A 12,413-nucleotide genomic window follows, 5' to 3' on the forward strand; every position below is an offset into this window, starting at 1 on the left:
TGCCAGTATGATTAGAAACCTTGTTATGAGCCAACTCATTTATGAGTCAATGACTCTGGGAGAATGGTTAAAAATTGGTATCTGTCATCATCAAGAGAGATGACCCAACAGGTTATTCACTATACACATAGGCTAGGAAATACAGTTCTATGTGTTCACTAAGTTCTTTAGTGTGTTAAACATTCCATATCATAAAATTTAACTGTTGCGCATTTAAATGAACTAAAATGTTGGAATGTTTATTAAAACTTGGCCTTGATATTATAAAGCACATTAGGACAATTAAGCTGACTTATACTTCCATTAAAAAAGAAAAAATAATGGGCCAGTTAGATGGCTGAACACATAGGAGCATGCACTGCTGTTCAGGAGAACTCATGTTTAATTCCAAAAACCACATTAGGAAGATCAAAACTAACTCTGTGTATCTCCAACTCCAGGGTTATTAGACATGTCTGCAGGTACCCGTACACTTGTGTACTCACTAACTGCCAACAATACACTAATTGAGAATAATAACAATAAATTAAAAACTTAAAAATGATTAAATATGCCTCAAAATTTCAAAATATTGCTTACTAGTTGAAAACAGCATTACAGAACAAGTTCATAGAACAATAGACAACAAAATACATTGGTAGAATAATGGAAATGAATCCTAATACATACTGGCTTTATTACCAAAGAGTTATGTATGTTAAAATAAAGTAAAACTGAAGTGCATAAGATCATTTTGACTCAGAACATAGATTTGACCATTAGACAGCTGGCTCACTAGGTTGCTGGCTGGCACTAGCCAACCATAGCAGATCAGGCCGGCTTTCCCTTCCACACACACACTTTTTTTCTCCATGCTGCTCTATGCTCTGGGAAGGTGGTTGATACACTGAGCCCCTTAGTTCTCTGGTATCTAGTTGTTTTGGCTAGTAGCAGGCTTGGAAGAAATCAGAGAGGAAAAAGGAAAACACATGGTGGAAACATTTCTCTGCGTTATTCTTCTGAAGATTGCCCATGGCAAGGTGTGTTGTTCAGCTACAGTCTTGCTCTCTTATTGTGGTCCTGTCTACCTGATGCTCTCCTTGCATTGTCACATGACTGTTTATTATTCTGTTCTTTTCAGGTCTAAAGAACCAATCCTGGGCTATTGCATTATGCATTAGTAGCTCTGGAAACTCTGCCCATATCTTTTAAATAGGGTCATTACTTACTGCTCTTTATGCTAGCTAACTTTGAATGTGCCAATTGTTTTCTAAAGGGCATATGACTGAAATAATAGCCATATAATATTACAAAGAATAAATAAATTGTGCTTTCATAGTTTTACCTATGAAGTGGCAGCACAGTGACTTACTTTTTATAAATCTCTTCCTATATAAAATCAATGTTTATGCTCTTGAGACCTTAGAAATTCTGCTTCTACTTCTTTATTTTCTCCTCATAAGTTAGTTTTATTTAGTTGTACTGGGGTATGATTTTTTTTTTTTATGTATAGCAAGGATGTTCTGACCAAAATAGCATGAAAAATGTAGCCTGAGCTGACTGGAGAGCTCCCTCTGGTCCTAAAACTGTCTCATTTAGTCTGGTTGATATTTTGTATGTAGAAGTTAGTGTTCTTTCTGAATACCCTCTGGTCAGGGCTTGGGGTTTGGTCTACTTAGCTTGCCCTAGGCGATCTGGTTTCATTCTTTACTATCTAAGCATAGAGAAGAGTCCAGTTAACTCTCCAGAATAATATTCTCTTTTACAAAATGTTTTCATGGCTTAAAATAGAAGGCCATACAGAGCAATAAATACAAGCTGAGCAGATCAGCACACTACCTGCAGTGTTTGTACATGGTCTTCTCAGTTCTCAGAGACCTAGGACAGTGACTGACTTTGAACCTGATGAACACTGTGAACTTAGTCCAGAGTGGCTGCCGCTATTAAGCTTTGTGATGTTTTCCAAGTCCAGCAACATTTTTAGAGTGTTCTACTTCTTGGCTTGTTTCAAGCAACAGTCAACACCTTTTATTAGGATTAGAGAAATAGTAGCTGTAAATGTCTTGGGTGCACTGTAGGCTAGATTTTTTTGAGATTTATTGCTGCATTAGCTGGGAGAGTAAAGCAGTGCTGATATAGTATCTCAGGCCTGGGAAACTACCAACTGTTGTTTTCAGGAACATTGTTTGCAATCAGTGCTTATTTTTTCTTTTATTAAACATGTAGTCAACAAATATTCCTGAGTGCCTATCACATACTTAAAAGAGTGTTAAACATTATGCAACATGAAAATAAATTTGATAAGGCCTTTGCACTTAAGAATTTCACATCTGGGATGTCAGTAATTACAACATAATCGTTGTTTAGAGACAGCATATTAACCTGCTCATATCTTAAACGTCCTGAAAATCCCAATAGATGAAGCTACCTTGAGTTTGGTTGAACTAGTTGGTCTTTCTGATTCTCTTCTTTAATGTTCCTTTCTTTTCTTTCTTTCTTTCTTTCTTTCTTTCTTTCTTTCTGTCTGTCTGTCTGTCTTTCTCTCTCTCTTTCTTTCTTTCTTTCTTTCTTTCTTTCTTTCTTTCTTTCTTTCTTTCTCTTCCTTCCTTCCTTGCTTCCTTTTTCTTCCTTTTTTCTTCCTTTCTTTCTTCCATCCTTCCTTTCCTTCTTTTGTCTCCTACATATTTCTCATGAGTCTGCCCATGGGGTAACTTGTTTTTTTTTTTTATCCTTCATTGTTAAATACAGATTTTTTTCTTTTATTTAACTTTAATCATCTTAGCTATTAGTAACATACAATAATCTTAGCTGTATTCATTTTTCCCTTCACTGTTCAAATCAGCAAACTTCTGCCATCTTTCCCCTTCATGCTCAAACTGTAGACCTTTCACTCTGCCAAAAACTTAAAAACTTTAGTTAAGATTACAAGAGAATTTGAGTTAGAAGTTATAGAGTAAAGTTGGATGGTTAGAACCCATGTCTTCAGCATCTGAGGACTTTCAAATCATTTTTTAGAGTTATGTCAATTATTTTCTGTTTCTTTGGTTTTTCTATGCATAAACTTTCAAGATTTTAGAAAAAAATTTTAAAAAATTAAAATTTAAAGTTTGTGGGGTTCTTTGCTTAATTATTAGAAACCTTTTTTCCTCATTTTTAGGAAAACTGAGCATGCATAGTGATGGCTCTGATATTTGAATTTGACTGTCAAATACAGGTTGACAAAGGTTGCAAAAGGCAGATTGGCCACAAAACAAGTCAAGTAAAACCTCAGAATATCTCTGTGCATGCTGCATTTTGGCCAGCTTCTGCTATGTCAGTCTCTGTATTAGACTATCATCATCAGTTCAGATGTCTATCTACATTACTCAAGTTATTCAACAGACTTTTTGAATACTTTTTAAGGTTTATTTTGAATTTCTGTGTTTTGTAGTACACTTGGCACACAGTAGATATACAGCAAATGCTGGCGAAGACAGGATACATTTTAGTGTTTATATCATGGAGATGAAGTGAACTAGATCAAAAATACAAAGATGAAGTCTGATAGCAAAATGGTAGGTTCCAGCAGTTTATGCCTTATAGGACATCACATAGATTTGGGGCTACTGCAGGTTTTAGAATAAAGGTGCCACTCAAAACGTCAGTCTTCAGCAATGTAAATGTGATAGCAGTGAGTCATAAACTGAGGAGGAATTCAGTTAGAGATATGGGGTCCAGCAGTAGTGATATAAAACAAAACACATGTCAGAGTGGTCAAAATAACATGTAAATGTGTTAACAGCTAGCTAAGTATTCTCAACAACTTGCTTGAATCTGCTTCTCCCTCTAGGGAACTGTCAATATTCCTGTTCCTTAGGAGTGAATCAATGTTGCATAGATCACCTGTGCCAAATAAATTTATTTCTGAATGTATTTACTGTGAGTATTGATTTTATATATATATATATATATATATATATATATATATATATATATATATATAGAGAGAGAGAGAGAGAGAGAGAGAGAGTGCTGGTAGGAGAGGGAGAGGGAGAGGGAGAGGGAGAGGGAGCACTGTACTGTGTTTGACCTGACTCTCAGTGAGCAGGGTGAAAGGGTGGGCAACACACTATGCATGATAATACTTATCAGCATCATTCCTGGTACTATGCCTGAAGACTGTCATTAACAGTTTGATGCTGTAGAACATGGAATGAAGCTCTGGCCATTGATCTCCTCTATATTCTAACTTAAACATTTAGACTCCAGGTCATCTAATGGACCTAATTTGAATGAATTTTCTTTTACCTTTAACAAGAGGACAAATGTTAGAGCTAGTATCCTGTATGAAATGTGGTACCTAAGTGGCAGGGTACCATGGTCAAGCTTATTTCAAACATGTCTTAAAAGAGCTGTATGACTTTAGGGAAGTTATGTTCTCAGTCTGCATCTTCATTTTCTCAGCGATAAAATGAAGTGGCTGGATTAAATTATCTTTAGATTCCCTCCCCATCAGCTATTAAGTGATTTTTCACATCTCTCATTAAATTTCCAAGCTCCATCAAACAGCTCATTACGAAGCCTGCTTGCTCATTTGATGTCTCTGTACGTTCTTCGTTCACTCTTCCCTCTAGCCTCCCAATGGGTGTATTTTCCTTAGCACTGTAGTGTTTTGCACATTTGTTTCTGTAGATATAGCTCTGTGTGTGTAAGGGGAGTAGGGAGAAAATGAGGGGGAGGCATTTTAGTTTGGCCTAGGGCTCAGACTTTGTTGGTGGGGATAATTACTTTAATAGTTTTCTTAAATATCTATTAACTCTTGTAGCTTAGATGCCACAGGGTAATGTGGTATCACTCTTGCTTGAATTTGTATCTGTTAATTTATACGGGATGAAGAGTTCCATAGACAAAGGAGATAAGGACTGATTCTGCTTTGTGTGAGTTTCAAAACTATTGAAATAAAACTGAGAATGAGATTGGCTTTGAGAAAGGAAATAATAAGTAAAATGCTTAAAAATTGAAACAAACAAACAAAAAAAAGAAGGACAGTGTTCCAATCCCTCACCCATAGGGTGCTGAGGAAGTCCCAGTGAATGTGTGAAGAGCAAATGAAATCCTCAGTGACTGTGCACCATTGCCATGGGCACAAAGGTGTTAAGGACCCAGGGAAAATTGCCAAAGCATTCTGAATATGGCTAAGGCTTGGAATTGCCACAATCTTCCTCTGGTTGGAAATGTGAATATTGGCATTGTATACAAACCACCAATTCCAGTTTCCTCTCTCTGAATGTTTACAGCCTGACACTATTCACCTACAGAAGCCCCCTACTGAGACTAGCTAACTCCTCCCTCAGTGTTGTACATAAGAAAAATGCTGCTGTTTCTCTCTGTTGTTTGGTAGGCGGTGCCACTTTATTAAACTGCCCACCTCCTCCAGCTTTTCTGTATGCCTGTCTGTCCTTCCTTTAGTTCTTCTCACTAACACAGTCATATTTCCAAATGCAACCTGTACAGGTATTGGCACAAGTCTATAGTCATTGAGTTTGTAAGCATCATGTCAGGAGTACACTGGCACCTTATACATATTTTTAACTTTTTTTTAAATCAAAGCCAATACTCACCTAAAAACCCTGATGAATTGGAAGAGTAAGTAATGATTTCAGTGGAATTAAACAAGGGACTTAAAGCACCAGTAGTTTTTCCAAATCACACTGGGATTGGTAGTGGAAGGTGAATAAGAATATCACTTTCTGATACTGAGTGCCATGTTCTGTGATTATGATAACTCTAGCCTAGAGATAAAGGAGGAATTGGAAAGGTTATAGTTTCTGTTTGTTGAACAGGGAAAATAATTCTAGATAGACTGTTAAAACTAGAAATAGACATTAAGAAGTCCTTTCTTTATAAACCGTCCACCTGAAGTATAGTCCTCTCCATTGCCCTATAAGTAATGCCTTGTGGTGTGTGTGTGTGTTTATGTGTGTGTGTGTGTGTGTGTGTGTATGCATGTGTCAGCATAGGCAATAGATTCTGGGATTATTCCAGTTATTTGGTTAACTGTACTTTAAAAATAGCTAAGATAATAATTTATCCCATGTTGATTTAAGATACAAAGAGAATTTTATGTTTTGAGTTATTTAGTTCCCCCTGAAGCTTGGAAATGTAATTATCATATCTTTCCTTTTGTTGTAGTTTATGTGGCACACTATCAATTTTCCAATGTTTTTATAGTGTTTTCTGTTTGTAATATTTATGTCATATACAAGCTTTATGTCAGGCAGAAATCAAACAATGCTGATTTCAGATACTCTGTAGCACATCTGGCAAACAATTTGAAATAGTATCTAAAATATAAAATATAGAATAATCATATATGTATGTATAACATCTGACTTCTTAAAGCTCATTTAGAGAGATACTTTTTAGATTTTACTTTATTTTGTTTATTTTTAAGAATTTCATAATTTTTATTTTGATCATTAATCTCCGTCCCCTACCCCTTCCTAGATATATCACTACTTCATATAAATCCAATTTTGTGTCTTCATTTTTGCTTATAAGTGAAAACCATTGAACCCCATTAGTACTGCCTATATGCTCTTAACCATATGGCCATTCACTGGTGCATCCCAGAGGCCATACACTTAAAGAAATCTAACTCTCCTGGCAGCTACTAATTACAATGGTTCCTCAGCTAGGATTGGGACTTTGTACCCATGGAGGATGGAGGTGAGTTTTCTAATAGTGCCTTCTAATAGTGCCACTCCCTGGTACAAGCATATGCAAACCAACACAAACCTGTTTTTAATATTGAACATTTTATTTGCTCTCCCATAGAGTTAAGTAATGGAATTGTTAGTTCTTTATAGGGTACCTCCATTTTAGGAAGTAGGAGTTTTTTTTCATATGACTTTTTCAAATGATATTTGGGGTTAGCTAACTCCTTGCTATATGCCTTACTTGACTCTGCCCTCCAATCCTCTACCCAAATTAATACTTCTTGTTATATCATTTCCATTTTCCCTTTACATTATTGCACAGAGAAATATTCCTACTGAAGTTAACCAAAAATTTCCCTGAGAAAGAAAACACATGCATCCTCTACCAGTCTTCATCCTATGTGACTTTCCTGGAACTAGAATTACAAGCAGTTGTTAACCACTTATGTGTCCTGGGAAGTGATGCTGGTTCTTTGAAAGAGTGAGATAGTCTCTTAACCCCATCTTTTCATCCCTGGGACTTAAGATTTGGATCACTTGGTAATCCTTGGGATATCTGAAGGACTAAAAACTCCAAAAGATACATTTTAGTGTTATACCAAATATAAATATTGCAGAAGAAAGGGTTCATGCCAGGGTCCAATACCTGGGTGTGAATGAAAATACTTCACTTTACTATGTGGTTACCATGTTTCACTGAACATTATAATTAAATGATATAAGACTCCAACTTTTTTCCCTGTAAAATGGTTTTGATAGTATGCCTTTATTCAATTTTCACAGGTTTTTCTAGAGGAGAAGCAACAAACCTAAAGCTTTCAAGAAGCTTATATCGGGGGCTGGAGAGATGGCTCAGTGGTTAAGAGCACTGATTGCTCCTCCAGATGGTCCTGAGTTCAATTCCCAGCAACCACATGGTGGCTCACAACCACCTGTAATGGGATCTGATGCCCTCTTCTGGTATGTGTGAAGACAGCTACAGTGAACTCATAAATAAATAAATAAAATCTTTAAAAAAAAAAAAAAGAAGCTTATATCACTTGGGTTTTATTGAAAATGAGCATGAGATGACTTTGTCAGAAGAAAACTATGGTGATGCCACTGAACAATTTATTAAATCACAGTAAAATTATGAAAACCATATAGAGAAAATATGGTCATCTCAAATTCTGGATCTGACTCAGTTGGCAATCATGTCAGGTGATCATTACTAGGACAGAAAGGACAAATTCCATCATTGTCTTTGAATTCTTGCAATCAAGATGTGAATCTCTTGAGAAAGACTAAGGCCCAATGTAGCATGGGTTTCAATTTGAGTTAGTTAGAGAAGGGCAACTAACTTGGACTTTCCATCAAGATTGCCAGTGTGAAGGAGAGGAAGACTGTCCTAAAACAACAACAAAAACAAATCATTGTTTACCGAATATCCAAAAATTGCATAATTGTTCGAGGATGAATGATGACTGCTCAGAGATGCAGAAGTGACAGAGAGCTAGATAATAAAATACGGAGTTCTTGCAAGCTAAGGCATTTATGGAGGGTCTACATATATTGGAAGGGACAAAGTTTTGGGTGTTGAAGTATGAAGCTGGTTAGGGAGAGAGTGCTGATGAACATGGAGGTGAGAGAATGCTCAAAAGGTAAATACTGATAACTGTGCAGAACTTTTGGTGCTTTTATGGGACACCACATATGGGGATATGACACAAAGTTTCAAGATAAACTTAGATATTATCATTTATGTTATTTTGAGTTGATTGGCCAAGTTCCTCCAAGCTGTCTTGCTTATAACTTAGGACTACAGTAAAACATTCCTGAGAGGACTCAGCTAACAGATTTGGAGTGAAGGGGTCCCTGACTGCAGATATGTGTTTTTTTTTTTTTTAATTGACAGTGTATATGTGAATCATATAGGTTGAAAAAAATTACTGATAAAAATAGCACTAGCCTATTAAACTGAACTCAAGGGAAACATGCAGAAAGATTTTACAAATAGCATATTTAGGTTCTTCAAATTACATCAGTCTTTATCAACAGCTGGGCAGCTAGGTATACAGGCATGCTATTTCTTTATTGGTTGATTCTTATCAATATTATCTCAGCATGGTTCATACAACTCAGTTTTCAATTGCAAGAAAAAGCCTCGGTCTGCAGAAATGTTTACCTGCCAGGATGGTTTGTTGAAATAATCCTGAATTGAATTTGATCTACATGGCCTACAGGGGAATTAACAGGCTCAGACAAATGGGGCTTCTTTGCTGCAAAAATCTTCTCGTTCAGTGAGTACTCTGTGAAGCCAGATCAGCAGCTTTTTGCTGGAATTGTACTTGACATCAGAGAAGTCTCTTGGCTCATTTGTTTGCCCCATCAACATTTCCATGTGCTTCATGGAGAAAGTGAAGCTATATTTGGTCAAGAGCCTTGTGATTTTAGAGAGGCATTTTGGGAGGAGAATGGGAGACTCTCGAAAGCTCTTTGTTTCAGCTTCATTCCAAGCAAAATACACTCATTCACATTCTGAGATTGCTCATAATAATCTGACAAACAGTTTCGTGCAAGGTGAATTCTGTGGTTGAAATACTAACACTATCATCACAGACCAGCCTTCAGGGAGCTATCATACATGTTTCTTCAGTGAAGGAAGTAATATATTTGTATCCTCACTGTTATTGACATAGATGTGTCGCTCCTTTGTTTTCCTTCCTAAAATTCTTTGTAAGACGAACAAATATATATCTCGGTACATGTATCTGTGGCTGTCACTAGCATGATGACAGAGAGATTTTCATGGGATGATTTTTTTGGTCAAAAGCCTTGTGGTTTTAGAGAGGAATTTTGAGAGGAGAATGGGGGCCTCTTTGATAAAGGCTGTCTGAAAAAGGAGAGAACTAATTATTTAACATTTTGTCTTAATAGAAAGAGAAGAGTGGGGCATATTTTCTTTTCTTTTTAATTAAGCATTCCATTCATTTATATCTCAAATAATATCTCACTTCCTGGTTACCCCTCCACAATCCCCTTATCCCACAACCCGCCTCTCCTCCCTCCCCTTTGCCTCTATGAGGGTGCTCCCCTACCCACTCACCCTCTCCTGCCCCACCCCTCCAGCATCCCCCTATGCTGGGGCATCAAACCTACACAGGACCAAGAGTCTTCCCTCCCACTGATGTCAGAGAAGGCCATTCTCTGCTACCTATGTATCTGGAGCTATGGATCTTTACGCGTACACTTGTTGGTTGGTGGTCTAGTCCCTGGAAGCACTGGGAGGTCCTGATGTTTTTTTTAAGTGGGGAAGATTCTAGGATATAGAATGTTGTTTGCATTAAATAGCAACTATCCTTTTCTACATATTACATTAGTATGGTCATTTAAAAATGGTGATAGTGTTAAACATGTAAGGGTTAAATATATCAGCACTCGTCACCTCTACATGTCAACTAGTCCCACTTTTATACACATCCTATGAGGCATTTGGTTGTCCCTCTGTTTTTAGCATGGCCACATCCCTTCTCTAGATAGCTTAAGTGCTTGGCTTTGTTTGACTAATGGTGTATCTTGGAATCAGGTCCTTTGTGAATAAGTATTTGTTGATGTGTTTACTCTTGTCTTATTCTGGAAGTGTAGGATAAATGCTACAATGCTGTAAGCCTGTATTACCTCCAGGGTGGTCCTGCAGTTTTCATTTTGTATTTCAATTTACACTCTCATTTACACTCTCTGAGGCTCTCAATAGGAACTCAAATCCCATTGTGTTGGGTAATTGATAATTCATCATCACTTACTTTATAATTCTTGTTGAAATTAAGGCTTTAATAACCAGAAATTTATTCCTATTATTTTTCCATTTCATTAATGACTAGAAGTTATTTTTCATGTTTATTGACTTTAATGATTGATCTTTGTCATTCATTTATCTTTATATACTTTTTATTTACGGAATTATGTATTTAATTCCTACCTTGATAATTTCACTTGAATTTGTGTATTTTGTATGTCTCACTCTTATGAATTATTAACAATTTTAACACAAAGTTAAATGATTTTCATAGTATTTTCAGAGTTTATGTTCTTTGTTAGATGTATAATTACTCTGATTTACTATGTTTTTAGTGCACATATTTCAAAGTGCCATAGGGTTAGCATATACCTATCTGTTAAATAGAATTTCTGCATTTAGTTTTATGCATATAAAACTTTTCATTATCTTAAAATCAGATCATTGTCTAGTATTTTACTTATTTTATGTTTAACTCTTAGCTCTGTCTGGAACTAATTTTTGCACATAGTTTAATATAGAGATTTACTTATCTGTTTTCCTTTGCATTTCTTGTTCTGAGCCTAAGGGTTCTGCAGATCCAGGTTTTACCTATCTGTTTACTGTTTACAGCTTTTATTTTTTCTGTTATTCTCTACCACTGCTTTATACTTTATGCTGATTTTTCAAAGGAAGATTTTGACAGTTATTTTTTCTGTCTTGAAACCTTATATTCTTCAACATGATCATCTTTACCAAAGAGGGCTCCCTGCTGCTCCAAAGACTGTCAACTAAATATGGATCTCTTGTCTTTATATATAATAGATTCTTCAAAGAATCACCAGTATCTAACACACTTTCCATATGCTAGTATCATTTCTTTTCTTCCCTGAACATCACAGCCTGTGTTCTATGCAAACTACAGGCCTCATCTTTCTAGTTCATCATAATATCTTCAACATTAATAATGACTTATTGGGCCAGGTATGTGGCTCCGTAGGTAAAAGTATTGTCTGCTGAAAATTGGTAGCCTGTGTTTGATCCTTGGATTTTACAGTGTAAAGTAAAAAACACCAGAGAACTGACCCCTGAAAGCTGTCCACTGACTTCTATGTTTGTGCACAATGTGTGTATATATGCACTCAATTATCAATCATTCTCTCTCTCTTTCTCTCTCTCTCTTTCCCTTCCCTTTTCCTTCCTCTCTCCCTCTTTCTCTTTCTCTCTCATAATAGTGCTTATAGTGATTAGATACAATAATGTTATTTTAAAACTGGTCTGCATTGTAGTATTGCTCAATTACTATGTTACTGGGCAAATTAATGAATTTATACTATAAAAATAATGACAATAGTCAAGAACTTTTGATGCATATTTGTTCTGTAACAATCTGTCTATGTTGTCTATGTCTATATCTATTATGTCACTCACTTTGAAGGAAGCATACAGCATTCAGAGACATTTGAAGTCCCTCTGAATGGCTAAGGTCAATAACTAGGCAAGCAGTATAGGTTTCTCTGCTTAATTCCCTGAGGGAGCATTTCTAATTCATTTTAATTAGTTTCTTCTGACAGGGGAACTTCTGGATATCTCTTTCAGCTTATTTGTAAATACTTTCATTGGAGTTTTGATTAGAAATGCATTAAATTATTCATTAATTTAGAAGGAGCTAAAGCTTTTTAAATTCAAGTTGTTCTTCTCTAGGAAGACAAAATTTGTTTCTAACACTTTAAAAAGATTTATTTATTTTTTTTTTTACCATTTCAAACTATGTGTATGTATATCCATATGTGAGTGTGTTCATGTGAGTTAGGAGGTCTGAGGAGAGTAGCAGTACTGGATATGCCTGAAGCTGGAGTTGCAGGCATTTGTGAGCTGCCCATGTGGGTGATGGAACTAAACTCTGGTTCCATGCAGGAGCAGTATGGGATGAGTGTTGAGATATCTCTTTAGTCCCTCTACTACATTTGAAACTATAAGTC

This window comes from Arvicanthis niloticus, chromosome 2 (genome assembly GCF_011762505.2).
Source record: "Arvicanthis niloticus isolate mArvNil1 chromosome 2, mArvNil1.pat.X, whole genome shotgun sequence".
Classification (NCBI taxonomy): domain Eukaryota; kingdom Metazoa; phylum Chordata; class Mammalia; order Rodentia; family Muridae; genus Arvicanthis; species Arvicanthis niloticus.